This window comes from Pan troglodytes, chromosome 17 (assembly GCF_028858775.2).
Source record: "Pan troglodytes isolate AG18354 chromosome 17, NHGRI_mPanTro3-v2.0_pri, whole genome shotgun sequence".
Lineage (NCBI taxonomy): Eukaryota > Metazoa > Chordata > Mammalia > Primates > Hominidae > Pan > Pan troglodytes.
Genome location: NC_072415.2, coordinates 87,471,279 through 87,487,124, shown reverse-complemented (window position 1 = coordinate 87,487,124; position 15,846 = coordinate 87,471,279). Strand labels below are relative to the sequence as shown.

The window sequence follows — 15,846 nt, the reverse complement described above, 5'->3', positions numbered from 1 at the left end:
AGGACAAGTATCCACAATGCAAAAGAAAACTAGAGTGTCACTATTAATATAAAAACAAATCAAGTTTAGAACAAAAAAGTTACCAGGGATAAAACACACACACACACACACACACACACACACAGGTGAACATATCCAAGATGGACCAGGTACCAACGATGGAAGCACCGAAGCTGCAATAACTTTACTTACAATGGGAGATCTAGTATTGCAGTCAGAAATCAGTACTGAACAGGGTGATGTAGGAGTATGTATACTTCCTCATGTTCATTCAAAGAATAAAAGCCATATTCCTTTTAGCCTAGATAATATAAAACACAAAATTGTTCATGAATGTCAGGAGCTCCCTTCACCTGTCATTACAACATCTCCCTCATCATTTGAAGAAAACAAGATTGTATTGGAGGAACAAAGTTCCAGAGAAGAAATTAGTTTAATGGAGAAAGTAAAGGAGAATGCTACACTAACCAGGAATACAACTTCTAAAGTGACCAGTAATTTGAGAATAAGAAGTAGATTTGCCAAGCCTAAACCAAATCTTGAGAAGATTTTAGGGACCAAGAGGTTTGATGATTAACAGGAAGTTTCCAGTTTCTGTGTAACCAAAGGGGAAGAACTGGAAACTCAAAGGGAAACAGAGACAAATGCTTCCAAAGCAACAGAATTGGAAGATAAAAACCTCTGACCAGTTACAACAGCAGAGAATAAAGAACAGAGCAAATTGGCACGCATACATGGTATCAAAGGGACCAGTATTTCTCAAGAAGTAAACCTAACTGAGAGAAATGAAAATCAAGAAGAGAGCTCTCAAGAGGCTCACATGTTGTCAGTTGCTCCAATTTCTTCCTCTGAGACAGGGCCCCGCACACTTGGTTTGGAGAAGGGTCTGGTGAAAATCTTGTTGAAGAGCCCCAGATGAAGGCCTCTAAAGGAGACAACGTGCTTACACTTCCTGTGCCAGGGTAAACACCAAGAAGTATTCCAGAAGTCCAACAAGAAAATATAATCAGTCCTCAAGACCTAACAGTGACTCTAGTTGCTACTGTACCTCAAGATGGAGAAGATGAAAACGCATTTATTTTAACTCTGGTGGAAATCCCAACCAATCTCCTTTACTTTCTCCATTAAACTAATGGAGAGTAGAAGAAATAACCGAAGCCACTGCACAGTTAATGCCAAACCCTTTACTGCCAGCTTCCATATTGGTCAAATCAATGAATACTGAAGAAAGGGGTGGCATGAGTGTTTACCAGCAACTTCAGTTGGTCAAGATGACATGGGTTTATCCATTTCTGGAAGAGATAGCTTTTCTAAAAAGCTTCCTGATAATTTGGATCTTGTATCTAGGAAGAGATTTCATGGCAGGCTTGGTGAAAATGACCACGTTCCTCCTGCCAAAAACTGTTCACTCACTTTGAGAGACGATTGTCAAGCATAGACCTCTGAGGTGCGCTCAAAGGAATTAACAAATGTTTTTGAGGAAACAGGGGAGTCTCACAAGGGACAAGGTATTTTTCCTACCTCAGGAAGCACATTGACAACTCCAGAACCTCAAAAAGTGCAAGTCGAACCAACTTTTCAGAGTACAGGATCTAGATCTCCCGATACATGCATGGACAAGAATGTGCCTCAGTTACCTCAGAATGAAATGATTGTGTCTGATAAGGAAGAAAGAACTGTTGCTGCTCCAAGTCTGAGCAAATGGACAGCAGGACACCATCTTCAAAAGCCCACTATCCAGACCTGGCAGAAGACCCCTGGGATTTTTATCTTTCATATGTTCAAAGCATAGTTTGGAGTCTGACAGACCTACTCAGGTCCATAGTAAGAAACGCCTAAAGCCTCTTATCCCTGCATTAAGACAGAATCTGAAAAGATCCAATCCATCCAATGAAAGCCAGAAAAGAAGCAAGAGTCCTCTGATCCGCTTGCATCTCCAAGTGTTATTAATACTCAATCTGAGAATATTAGCATGTCAGCAACCAATTTTTTTTGTGATCAGCCCTTGCTGAAAGGACATAAAAGTGGCCAAAAGCGGGCCCCTGAAGGGAAGCCAACCACAGTCTCTGAATATTTCTTCAATGATGTCTTCATTAAAGTGGATGAAACAGAATAAAACAATCTTTTGTCTTTTTCTTTTTTAAATTAAGTCTAGGATTTCCAGAGTCAATTACATCAACAAAACAGTATTTAGAGCAAAACATCGCTGTCTATTTTTCTTTAGGTTGATTTTGAATATTTAATGAGCTTGATTTGAAGCTTTTGTAATCAGTGGAAAACATTTCTGAGGTTCCTTTCATTCTGATTGATTTAGCATTTTGCAAATAGCAAGCAATTAAGACTGCTTTCTCAGACAGAAATAACAGCTCTTGTTCACATTTTGACTCTTCCTGCGCTAAGCACACATGGATATTTGGGAATGTTGTGGATGTATGTCTCTCTATGAACTGCAGTGCACACAGATTTGGGGGTTGATTGTATCATATTTAACGTTTAGAAACTTCCTTTGTGAAGATTTTTTTATTTTTATGTTTACAGGAAGATGATGAAGGATGAAGGCCTTTTCAGTTGCTTCTAAGTACAGTCATTTTTCGCATAATGATGTTTAAGTCAATGACGGACCACATATATGACAGCGGTCCCATACAATTAAAATGGAGATAAAAAATTCCTATCGTCTAGTGACATTATATCCATCATAACACAGTGCGTTGCTCTTTTATGTTTAGACATGTTTAGATACACGGATACTTCCTATTGTGTTACAACTGCCTACAGTATGAAGCATAGTAACACGCTATAGAGGTTTGTAGCCAAGGGGCGATAGGCTATACCGCATAGCCTCGGTCTGTAGGGTGTGTAGCAGTCTGTACATCACCGTGTTTGTAAGTACACTCTGCGTCGTTCCACACAAGATCACCTAACAAGGCATTTCTTAGAACATATAATTAAGGGACACATGACTGTACATGAAAACAAATTGTCAAACTCCGCTTTAGTATGGTAAATGTTAAAGAACTTTTCTATTATCAGCTGTTTGTCTGACTGAAAAATACATATTTTTTCAGTTTATGGTGATGTAACATTAGTCCTAATTGAAAAACTAGTATTTAAACATAATTATTTATAAAGATGACACAACAAAGAGCTTATTTATTTTTCCTTTTTTTATTTGAAAGGATATTCAGTTTTAGCTATTTTCACCCCTCAGATTATAGATGAAGAAGGCATTAACAATTTTATGTTTGTCTCCTTTTTCTCTTTAATTTTAAATATATTTAAAATGATATAACTAAAAATGTTTGGCTAGTATGTGTTTGGAATATCTTTTTTCCCTCAGATTAGTGTATTGACTTTGTACTGTGAATTTTTCTGTTTTTCTTATTTCTGGGATATTCTCAGGATTTTCATGAGGGTAGGGGAAACTCAACTTTATGAGACAAATTTTCATAGAAAATGCAATCTCCTTTATACACACACAGACATATATTAGTTTTTAAAAGCCAATTTCTTCATAGTTTTTTTACCATTCAATTCTCAAGAAACACTTAGATCTTTAAGCATGGAACACAATCGTGATGTTAAAAATAGAAAATAAGACTTACCACATGTTCTCACTCATAGGTGGGAATTGAACAGTGAGAACACTTGGACACACGGTGGGGGACATCACACAGCGAGGCCTGACGTGGGGTGAGGGGGAGGGGGTAGGGATAGCATTAGGAGAAATACCTAATGTAAATGACCAGTTAATGGGTGCAGCACACCAACACGGCACATGTATACATATGTAACAAACCTGCCCGTTGTGCACATGTACCCTAGAACTTAAAGTATAATAATAAAAAAATAAAAATAAAGTTAGTGATTATCATCAATATGAATTTAAGGTTTTAATTTCCAGATTTGATGACTGACACGTGTAATTCTATGATCTACCCAAGCAGATCTGTAGTGGTTCCCATTAGACTTCTCAAAAAGCAAATTTACTCTGATTTTGTTTGAAAAGCCTCTTAGATTGGTAATATATTAGCTCAGGAGTTGGAAACTTTCTGCAAACCCAAAATAGTGCATTAGCAAGTGATCAGCATGCGGGTTTGACGCCTAATTGTTGGTAAATGGTTGAGGCACGACAAAAATATTAATATCCATTGTTTACCATCATGTTATTTGAAACAGAAGTGGCATGTGTACTCTCTTGCTTGAAGAAGTCTTTGACAAAAAAAAAATCGTGTCATTTATAAATTTTCTTGTTCTAAAGAAATCAGTTATGTTATATATATGTATATATATAAATTATGTAAATAAGTTATTTTATACCAAAAAAAGGATAAAGTAATCAAGAAAACGTAAGAATCTTAAATGAGCATACACCTAACAGAGCTCCAACATACACGAAGGAAAAACTATTAGAACTAAAAGTTAAAAAAAAACCAGAAAATACATTTTTAAATCCCCAAGTACCTGGAAATCAAAAGCACACTTCTAAATAACCAAGGGACCAAAGAACAGATTGACAGAAATTTTTGAAAAATATTTTTTAAACTGAATGAAATGCTGAAATAACATATGAAAATCCTTGCTAAAATAGTGCTTACAGGGAAACTTGAGCATTAAATATTTAATTAGAAAATTAAAAGATCTAAACTCAATCACAGAGTTTCCACTTTAAGAAACTAGAAAAAATAAAGGACATTTCAATGCGGGCTCATGGGGCTGTGAAGCCAAGAGCTATTAACACTATGACCAAGGACTGAAATTCTCTATAGGATCCATAGCACTGAATAGTGCTATATTTTCCGGAGGAAGTATAAGACTTAGCCATTTATAATTATGACTTGATAATCCATAATTGTTGATGTGGGAAAGTAAACACATTTCTCAAAGTTTAAGTAGATTTTCTTTTTTTTAAAAGGAAAAAAAATAGACCCACAGTAAGCAGAAGAGTTAAACAATAAAGATAAGAACCGAAATCAATAGAATTTGAAACAGAAAAACAATGGAAAAAAAATTGATGAAACCAAAAGCTGGTTCTTTAAAAAGACCAAGAAGAGGCAGTGACCTAGCAAAAAAGATAGATATATTGCAAAGAAATCTCTGAACAAACATACCCAATAAAAATCAAAACAAGCCAGGCAGAGAAAACAAATAAATAGCTAATTTTTCAATGTAAAGACAGATGTACATCCACAAGAAACAATAGCAAACAGGAAATCAGGACCTCCCCAAAAAGACAGATCAAGTTGCCAGTGACTGACCCTAACTAGACGGGAGTAGATGAGCTCTCTGATCAAGAATTCAAAATAGCAGTTTTAAGAAAACTCAGTGATCTTCGAAATAACATGGAAAAGCAACTCAGAAATGTATTAGATAAATATAACAAAGAGATTGAAATTTTTTTCACTTTTTTTATACTTTAAGTTCTGCAATAGATGTGCAGAATGTGCAGGTTTGTTGTATGGGTACACTGGTGCCATTGCGGTTTGCTGTACCCACCAACCCGTCACCTACATTAGGTATTTCTCCTAATGCTATCCCTCCCCTAGCTCCCCCACCCCTCGAAAGGCCCCGGTGTGTGATGTTCCCCTCCCTGTGTCCATGTGTTCTTATTGTTCAAATCCCACTTATGAGTGAGAACATACAGTGTTTGGTTTTCTGTTCCTGTGTTAGTTTGCTGAGAATGACGGTTTCCAGCTTCATCCATGTCCCTGCAAAGGACATGAACTCATTCTTTTTTAATGGCTGCATAGTATTCCATGGTGTATATGTGCCACATTTTCTTTATCCAGTCTATCATTGATGGGCATTTGGGTTGGTTCTAAGTCTTTGCTATTGCAAATAGTGCTCCAGTAAACATACGTGTGCTTGTGTCTTTATAGAATGATTTATAAACCTTTGGGAATATACCCAGTAATGGGATTGCTGGGTCAAATGGTATTTCTGGTTCTAGATTCTTTAGGAATCACCACACTGTCTTCCACAATGGTTGAACTAATTTACACTCCCACCAACAGTGTAAAAGAATTACTATTTCTTCACATCCTCTCCAACATCTGTTGTTTCCTGACTTTTTAATGATCACCATTCTAACTGGCATGAGATGGTATCTCACTGTGGTTTTGGTTTGCATTTCTCTAATGACCAGTGATGACGAGCTTTTTTTCATGTTTGTTGGCTGCATAAATGTCTTCTTTTGAGAAGTGTCTGTTCGTATCCTTCGTCTGCTTTTTGATGGGGTTGGTTTTTTCTTGTAAATTTGTTGAAGTTCCTTGTAGATTCTGGGTATTAGCCCTTTGTCAGATGGATAGATTGCAAAAATGTTGTCTCATTCTGTAGGTTCCCTGTTCACTCTGGTGATAGTTTATTTTGCTGTGCAGAAGCTCTTTAATTAGATCCCAGTTGTCAATTTTGGCTTTTGTTGCCATTGCTTTTGGCATTTTAGTCATGAAGTCTTTGCCAATGCCTATGTCCTGAATGGCATTGCCTAGGTTTTCTTCTAGGGTTTTTATGGTTTTAGGTCTTACGTTTAAGTCTTTAATCCATCTTGAGTTAATTTTTGTATAAGGTGTAAGGAAGGGATCCAGTTTCAGGTTTCTACATATGGCTAGCCAGTTTTCCCAGCACTATTTGTTAAATAGGGAATCCTTTCCCCATTGCTTGTTTTGGTCAGGTTTGTCAAAGATCAGATGTTTGCAGACATGTGGCGTTATTTCTGAGGCCTCTGTTCTGTTCCATTGGTCTATATACCAGATTCATAAACCAAGTTCTTAGAGACCTACAAAGAGACCTAGACACCCAGACAATAATAGTGGAAGACTTTAACACCCCACTGTGAATATTAGACAGATCAACGAGACAGAAAATTAACAAAGATATTCAGGACTTGAACTCAGCTCTAGACCAAGCAGACCTAATAGACATCCACAGAGCTCTCCACCCTAAATCAACAGAATAGACATTCTTCTTAGCACCTCATCACACTTATTCTACAATTGACCACAAAATTGGAAGTAAAACACTCCTCAGCAAATGCAAAAGAACAGAAATCATAACAAACTGTCTCTCAGACCACAGTGCAATCAAATTAAAACTCAGGATTAAGAAACTCACTCAAAACTGCACAACTACATGGAAACTGAACAACCTGCTCCTGAATAACTACTGGGTAGATAATGAAATTAAGGCAGAAATAAATAAGTTCTTTGAAACCAATGAGAACAAAGACACAACGTACCAGAATCTCTGGGACACAGCTAAAGCAGTGTTTACAGGGAAATTTATAGCACTAAGTTCCCACAGGAGAAAGCAGGAAAAAATCTAAAATTGACACCCTAACATCACAATTAAAAGAACTAGAGAAGCAAGAGCAAACAAATTCAAAAGCTAGTGGAAGACAAGAAATAACTAAAATCAGAGCAGAACTGAAGGAGATAGAGACATGAAAATCCCTTCAAAAAATCAGTGAATCCAGGAGGTGTTCTTTTGAAAAGATTAACAAAATAGATACACCACTAGCCAGACTAATAAAGAAGAAAAGAGAGAAGAATCAAATAGACACAATAAAAAATGATAAAGGGGATATCACCCCTGATCCCACAGAAATGCAACTACCGTCAGAGAATACTATAAACACCTCTAGGAAAATAAACTAGAAAAATCTAGAAGAAATTGATAAATTCCTAGACACATACACCCTCCCAAGACTAAACCAGGAAGAAGTTGAATACCTGAATAGACCAATAACAAGCTCTGAAATTGAGGCAGTAATTAATAGCCTACCAACCAAAAAAAGCCCAGGAACAGATGATTCACAGCTGAATTCTAACCGAGGTACAAAGAGGAGCTGGTACTATTTCTTCTGAAACTATTCCAATCAATAGAAAAAGAGGCACTCCTCCCTAACTCATTTTATGAAGCCAGCATTATCTGATACCAAAACCTGGCAGAGGCACAACAAAAAGAGAAAATTTCAGGCCAATATCCCTGATGAACATCGATGCAAAAATCCTCAACAAAATACTGGCAAACCGAATGCAGCAGCACATCAAAAAGCTTATCCACCACAATCAAGTCAGCTTCATCCCTGGAACGCAAGGCTGGTTCAACATATGCAAATCAATAAACATAATCCATCACATAAACAGAACCAATGACAAAAACCACATGATTATCTCAATAGATGCAGAAAAGGCCTTTGATAAAATTCAACACCCCTTCATGCTAAAAACTCTCAATAAACTAGGTTTTGATGGAACATATCTCAAAATAATAAAAGCTATTTATGATAAACCCACAGCCAATATCATGCTGAATGGGCAAAAGCTCAAAGCATTCCCTTTGAAAACAGGCAAAAGACAAGGATGCCCTCTCTCACCACTCCTGTTCAACATAATATTGGAAGTTCTGGCCAGGGCAATCAGGCAAGAGAAAGAAACAAAAGGTATTCAAATAGGAAGAGAGGAAGTCAAATTGTCTCTGTTTGCAGATGACATGATTTTATATTTAGAAAACCCTATCATCTCAGCCCCAAATCTTCTTAAGCTAATCAGCAACTTCAGCAAAATCTCAGGATAAAAAAATCAACGGGCAAAAATCACAAGCATTCCTAAACAACAATAATAGACAAAAAGAGAGCCAAATCATGAGTGAACTCCCATTCACAATTGCTACAAAAAGAATAAAATATCTAGGAATACAACTTACAAGTGATGTGAAGGACCTCTTTGAGGAGAACTACAAACCACTGCTCAAGGAAATAAGAGAGGATACAAACAAATGGAAAAACATTCACTGCTCATGGATAGGAAGAATCAATATCGTGAAAATGGCCATACTGCCCAAAGTAATTCATAGATTCAATGCTATCCCCATCAAGCTACCATTGACTTTCTTCACAGAATTAGAATAAACTACCTTACATTCTATATGGAACCAAACAAGAGCCCTTATAGCCAAGACAATCCTAAGCAAAAAGAACAAAGCTGGAGGCATCAAGCTACCTGACTTCAACAGAGATTGAAATAATTTTTAAAAATCAAGCACAAATTCCAAAACTGAGAAATATATTTGTTAAACTGAAAATTTCATTACAGGCTCTCAACATTAGAACAGATCAAGCAGAGGGAAGTATCAGTTAGTTCAAAGACAGGCTATTGCAAAATACACAGAGAGAATAAAAGAGAAAAGAATATAAAGGAATGAAGAACACTTACAAGATATAAAAAATTAAGTGAAAAGACCAAATCTAAGAATTATTGATGTTCAAGAAGGAGCTGAGCAATGGCAGTAGTATCTCAACTCAGTTAAAATGGTTTTTGTTACAAAGACAAGGAGTAATGGAGGTTGGTGAGGATTTGGAGAAAGGGGAACCCTCATACAGTATTGCTGGGAATGTAAATTAGGACAGCCATTAGGGAAAACAGTATGAAGACTCCTCAAAATCCTAAAAATAAAACTACCATATGATCCAGCAGTTCCATCACTTGGAATATATCCAAAAGAAAGAAAATCCATATATTGAAGAGATATCTGCCCTCCCATGTTTGTTAAAGCACTATTCACAATAGCCAAGATGTGGAGTCAGCCTAAGTTCCTATGCATGGATAAATGGATACAGAAAATGTGACAGATATACACAATAGAATACTATTCTGCCATAAAAAGAATGAAAGCTTGTTATTTGCAGCAACATAGATGGAGCTGGAGGCCATTATGTTAGGTGAAATAAGCCAAACACAGAAAGACAAATATTGCACTTTCTGTCTCATATGTGGAAGCTAAGAAAGTGAAACTCAGGAACATGAAGAATAGAACGGTGGTTACCAGAGGTTAGGAAGGGTGGTGGAGGGAGACAAAGAGAGGTTGATTAGTGGGTACAAGAAAATAGTTAGAAGAAATTAGCTTTTGTGTTCAATAAATCAGTAGAGTGACTATAGTAAACAATAATCTATTTTATATTTTAAGATAGCCGGTAGAAAATCATTCAAATGTTCCCAGCATGATGATAAGATAAATGTTTAAGGTGATGGATATCCCAAGTACCTTGATTTTATTATTATACATTATATGAGTATATCAAAATATCACATATACCCCTAAAATATGTACAACTATTATATAGCATTAAAACATTTTAAGATCAGAAAAATGATAAATCACTTGTTAAAATTACCAAAAAAGAAGGGAGATGCCAATTAGCAATATCAAAAATGAATAAAGAATATCTCTACAAATGCTACAGACATAAAATAGATTGCAAAAAAATACTATGAACAATTATGTGCCCATAAATTTCACAACTTAGATAAAATAGAACAATACATTGAAAGACACATAATCATGAAAATAATAAAATTCCTAGGAATACAGCAAACCAGGGAGGTGAAAGGTCTCTACAATGAGAATTACAAAACACTGCTCAAAGAAATCCAAGATGACACAAACAAATAGAAAAATATTTCATGCTCATGGATAGGAAGAATCAATATCATTAAAATGGCCATACTGCCCAAAGCAATTTACCGATTCAATGGTATTCCTATCAAACTACCAATGACATTCCCCACAGAACTAGAAAATATGTATATATATGTATTTGGAGACAGAGTTTCGCTCTTGTTGCTGGAGTACAGTGGCACGATCTCGGCTCACTGCAACCTCCACCTCCCAGGTTCAAGCGATTCTCCTGTCTCAGTCTCCCAAGTAGCTGGGATTACAGGCATGCACAACCATGCTCGGCTAATTTTGTATTAGATAAAAATTATTTTAAAATTCATATGAAATCAAAAAAGAGCCCAAATAGCCAGGGTAGTCCAAGGCTAATTCTACCAAAAAAAGCACAAAGCAGGAGGTGTCATGATACCCGACTTCAAATTACACTACAGGGCCACAGTAACCAGAATACCATAATACTAGTACAAAAACAGACACATAGACCAATGGAACAGAATAGAGGGCCCAGAAATAAGGCTATACACCCACAATCATCTGATCTTCAACAAAGCTGACAAAAACAATCAATGGCCATATGCAGAAGATTGAAACTGGACCCCTTCCTTATACCATATAAAAATCAATTCAAGATGGATTAAATACTCAAACATAAAACAAAAACTATAAAAATCCTGGGAAACAACCTAGGCAATACCAATCTGGACACAGGAACTGGCAAAGATTTCATGATGAAGACGCCAAAAGAAATTGCAATAAAAACAAAAATTCACAGATGGGATCTAATTAAACTTAAGAGCTTCTTTGCAGCATAAGAAAATATCAACAGAGTGAAAAGAAAACCTACAGAATGGGAGAAGATATTTACAAACTATGTGTCTGACAAAGCTTTAATATTCAGCATCTATAAGGAACTTAAACAAATTTACAAGAAAAAAAACTAACAACCCATTTAAAAAGTGGGCAAAGGACACGAACAGACGCTTTTCAAAAGAAGACCTACAAGCAGCCAACAAACATATGAAAAAAAGCTCAACATCACTGATCGTTAGAGAAATGCAAATCAAAACACACAATGAGATACCATCTCACACCATTAAGAATGGCTATTACTAAACAGTCAAAAATAATAGATGCTGGCAAGGTTGCAGCAAAAAGAGAACATTTATACGCTATTGGTGGGTTGAACTAATTCACAGTTAGTACATTCATTGTAAATTAGTTACAAATTAATTGTAAATTAGTTCAACCATTGTGCAAAGCACTGTAGGAATTCCTCAAATAGCTAAAAACAGAACTACTATTCAATCCAGCAATCCCATTACTGGGTATGTACCCAAAGGAATACAATTTGTTCTGTCATAAAAACAAGCACAGCCGGTCGTGGTGGCTCACGCCTATAATCCCAGCACTTTGGGAGGCCGAGGCAGGTGGATCATGGGGCCAGGAGATTAAAACCATCCTGGCTAACATGGTGAAACCCCATCTCTACTAAAAAATACAAAAATTAGCCAGGTGTGGTGGCACACGCCTGTAGTCCCAGCTACTCGGGAGGCTGAGGCAGGAGAATAGTGTGAACCCAGGAGGCAGGGCTTGCAGTGAGCCGAGATCACGCCTCTGCACTCCAGCCTGGGCAACAAAGTGAGACTCCATCTCAAAAAAAAAACACAAGTACTTGTATGTTCACTGCAGTAATAGCAAAGACATGGAATCAACCTAAATTCCCATCAGTAGTAGAATGGATGAAGAAAATATGGTACATATACACCATGGAATATTATGCAGTCATAAAAATGAAGAACAAACCTGCGTGACACAAGTTTACCTGTGTAACAAACCCGCACGTATACCCCTGAATCTAAAATAAAAGTTTTCTGAAAAGTAAGACACATCGTGCCAAAACTCACTGAAAAAGAAGTAGATAATCTGAATAATCCTAGACCTATTAAGAAATTGAATTTATAATGCAAAACCTTTAGACAAGGAAAACTCAAGGCCAGATAGTTTCACTGGCAAATTCTACCAAATATTTCAGAAAGAAATAATACAAATTTTACACAATCTCTTAAAAAGAAAAAAAGAATACTCTTGAACTTCTTTTATGATGCCAGAAGTGCCCTAACCCCAAACCAGGAAAAAATTATATAAAAAGAAACCTATAACTAATAGCCCTCATGAATATAAACATGTTCAACCAAATATTAAACACAACAATGTATAAGAAGGTGAGTACATCGCACCAAGTGAGATTTCTTCCAAAAATGTGTATCTGGTTCAACATTTGAACATCAGTAAGTGTAACTTGCCATTTAAAAAGATTGCAGTAGACAAGGCTACATAATCATCTCAACACATGAAGAAAAAGTATTTGGTAAAATTTATTATTCATTCATAATAATAATTTGTAAAACTTAAGCAAACTAGGAGGAATAAAGGTAACTTCCTTAACCTAACAAAAGGCATCTACAAAAAAATTCTAATCTCATACGTAATGGACGGTCTAAAATGAAGAACAGGAGAAAGACATTCACACGTAACACTTGTATTCAACATTGCACTAGATGTCCTAACAAGTGCCATAAGGCAAGGCAAAGGAATAAAAGCAAAAATCTTAAAAGAAAGAAAACTGTCTATATTCACAGATGACATGATTGTCTATATTAAAAATCCCATGATATTGATTTATTTATTTTATTTATTTTTGAGATGGAGTCTCACTCTGTCGCCCAGGGCTGGAGTGCAGTGGCACAATCTCAGCTCACTTCAAGCCCGCCTCCCTGGTTCAAGCGATTCTCCTGCCTCAGCCTCCTGAGTAGCTGGGAATACAGGCATGCGACACCACACCCAGCTAATGTTTTTGTATTTTTAGTAGAGATGGGGTTTCACCGTGTTAGCCAGGATGGTCTCGATCTCCTGACTTCGCGATTCGCCCGCCTCGGCCTCCTAAAGTGCTGAGATTACAGGCGTGAGCCACCGCACCCGGCCGACATTTATTTTTTTAACTAATAAGGGAGTTTTCCGAGGATGCAGATATTTCATCAAACCAACATGCAAATGACAATAAACATACAAAATAGTCTGAAAATCATTAGTCACTAAGAAAATGTAAATTAAAGCTATAATGAAAAAGATAACATGTTTATGGGGATGGCTAAAATTTTTTAAAAATCCAGACAGTATCAGATACTACGAAGGATGCACAGCAAACAGAACTCTCATGCATCACTGGGAGGGCTGTGAAAGGGCAGAGTCCGTCTGGAACACACTGGGCAGTTCCTCACAAAGTTAAACATATATTCACCATGCACACAGCAATCCTATTTCTGGATATTCATTCAGAAGCAGATTTGAACATTGGCAAATCTGTGTTCACACACACACACACACACCACACCCCTAATGGTGAATGTTTATAGCAGCTTTCTCACAATTCACAAACTCTGGGAACATCTTCAAAGTCTCTCGACTGGGAAAAGGATGAATCAACCGGTATCCAGATAAAGTAGAGAATACCACTCATCAATCACAAAGGGGGAAGGGTCGTTGGTAGACACATGACATGCATGAACCTCAAATGCATCACCCTATGAAAGAAGCCATATTCTAAAGGCTACATGATAGCTACATGTTATGTGACTCCATTTTTATGACTTTCTTGGAGATTAAAAAACAGAATGAAGGAAAGCAAATCAGGGATTTCCAGGGATTAAGCGTTTGACTTCAAAGGGCCACCAGGGGGATTTTTTTCAACAGTGATCAAACGATTCTGTATTTTGATTGTGATGGCATTTGCATGACTATGCATTTGTCAAAACTCATAGACCTGAACAGTGAAAATGGTATTGTGTATACATTTAAAAATAAATGTAAAAGAAACACAACCCAATAATGAAAGTGGATCCTCAGAAATAGATAATTTATAAGCACACACAAATGTATTGCTATGTATAGTTCTCTACAGCATTTGAAACTGTCTATTTTATATAACTGAAACTTGTTTGTGTGTGTATATAACCTATAATAATATAATACATTACATTATAGTTCACTGAATGCAGGAAACATGAATAGCGTATGTGTGTATGTCATTGTCTGGCAGAGATAATAATCCATAAATGTTTGTTAGATAAATGAAACATAATTCAATAGGAAAAATGTTCTGCCCTATGACATAGAATTGGCTCTCCTGCATAACTCCCTCAGTTCACAGCCAGTGGAAACAGCAGATTTGAAGGGGCAAAGAAATGGGTAGAAAAAGTTATGCTGATAGAAAAAAAAAAAAGTGATCAATGTTAACCCTATGTAGACAACAGAACACAGAATAATAAAACTCAAACACACAGATTTGTGTGTGTGTGTTTTACATACCATATAGCTGTCATTTATCTCTATACAACTTCAAATAATAATTGCTGTGGAAAAAGGGACTTATAAATTAAAAGTTTTAGTAGGTAAAATATTCTTTAGAAAACTTTTGCCAATAAAATATATTATGAAAAATATTTTTTAATTTTTACCTATTTATTTATTTTGAGATTGGCTTATAAGAATGGCTAATTTTTGTATTTTTGGTAGATATGGGGTTTCACCATGTTGGCCAGGCTGGTGTCGAACTCCTGGGCTCAAGTGGTCCACCTGCCTCAGCCTCCCAAAATGCTGGGATTACAGTTGTGAGCCACTGAGCCCAGCCTGAAAAGAATTTTCTAAGAAAAATTGGTTAAGTTCATGATGTTTAAAAGGATAATATACACAAAACCAAGTTTTACGTGTGTGTGTTTATATGTGTGTTCATTTGTGTATGTGTAAAAGAAAGATGCATCAATGCCTATACCTAACTTATATATGGCTTTTCTTCTTTTTAACTTAACATTTTTTAAAAAACAACTTACCGTTCAAGAATTGAATAAGGATGAGGAAGGAGCCAAGATGGCGGAATAGGAACAGCTCCGGTCTACAGCTCCCAGCGTGAGCGACGCAGAAGACGGGTGATTTCTGCATTTCCATCTGAGGTACCGGGTTCATCTCACTAGGGAGTGCCAGACAGTGGGCGCAGGCCAGTGGGTGCCCGCACCGTGCGCGAGCCGAAGCAGGGCGAGGCACTGCCTCACCTGGGAAGCGCAAGGGGTCAGGGAGTTCCCTTTCCTAGTCAAAGAAAGGGGTGACGGACGCACCTGGAAAATCGGGTCACTCCCACCCGAATACTGCGCTTTTCTGACGGGCTTAAAAAACGGCGCCCCACGAGACTATATCCCACACCTGGCTGGGAGGGTCCTGCGCCCACGAAGTCTCACTAATTGCTAGCACAGCTGTCTGAGATCAAACTGCGAGGCGGCAGCCAGGCTGGGGGAGGGGCGCCCGCCATTGCCCAGGCTTGATGAGGTAAACAAAGCAGCCAGG

At 37.1% G+C, this 15,846-nt stretch overlaps 1 non-coding gene and 1 pseudogene across 1 annotated transcript; both read left to right on the top strand.

Moving 5' to 3' along the window:
* Positions 1-1,172: 1,172 nt before the first annotated feature.
* On the top strand, positions 1,173-2,116 carry LOC134808642 (transcription factor TFIIIB component B'' homolog; annotated as a pseudogene).
* Positions 2,117-4,689: 2,573 nt separating this feature from the next.
* LOC112206297 (small nucleolar RNA SNORA25) lies at positions 4,690-4,816 on the top strand. Its single transcript, XR_002940530.2, has one exon. It is a non-coding gene; the product is annotated as a small nucleolar RNA SNORA25 (small nucleolar RNA).
* The last annotated feature ends 11,030 nt before the right edge of the window (positions 4,817-15,846 follow it).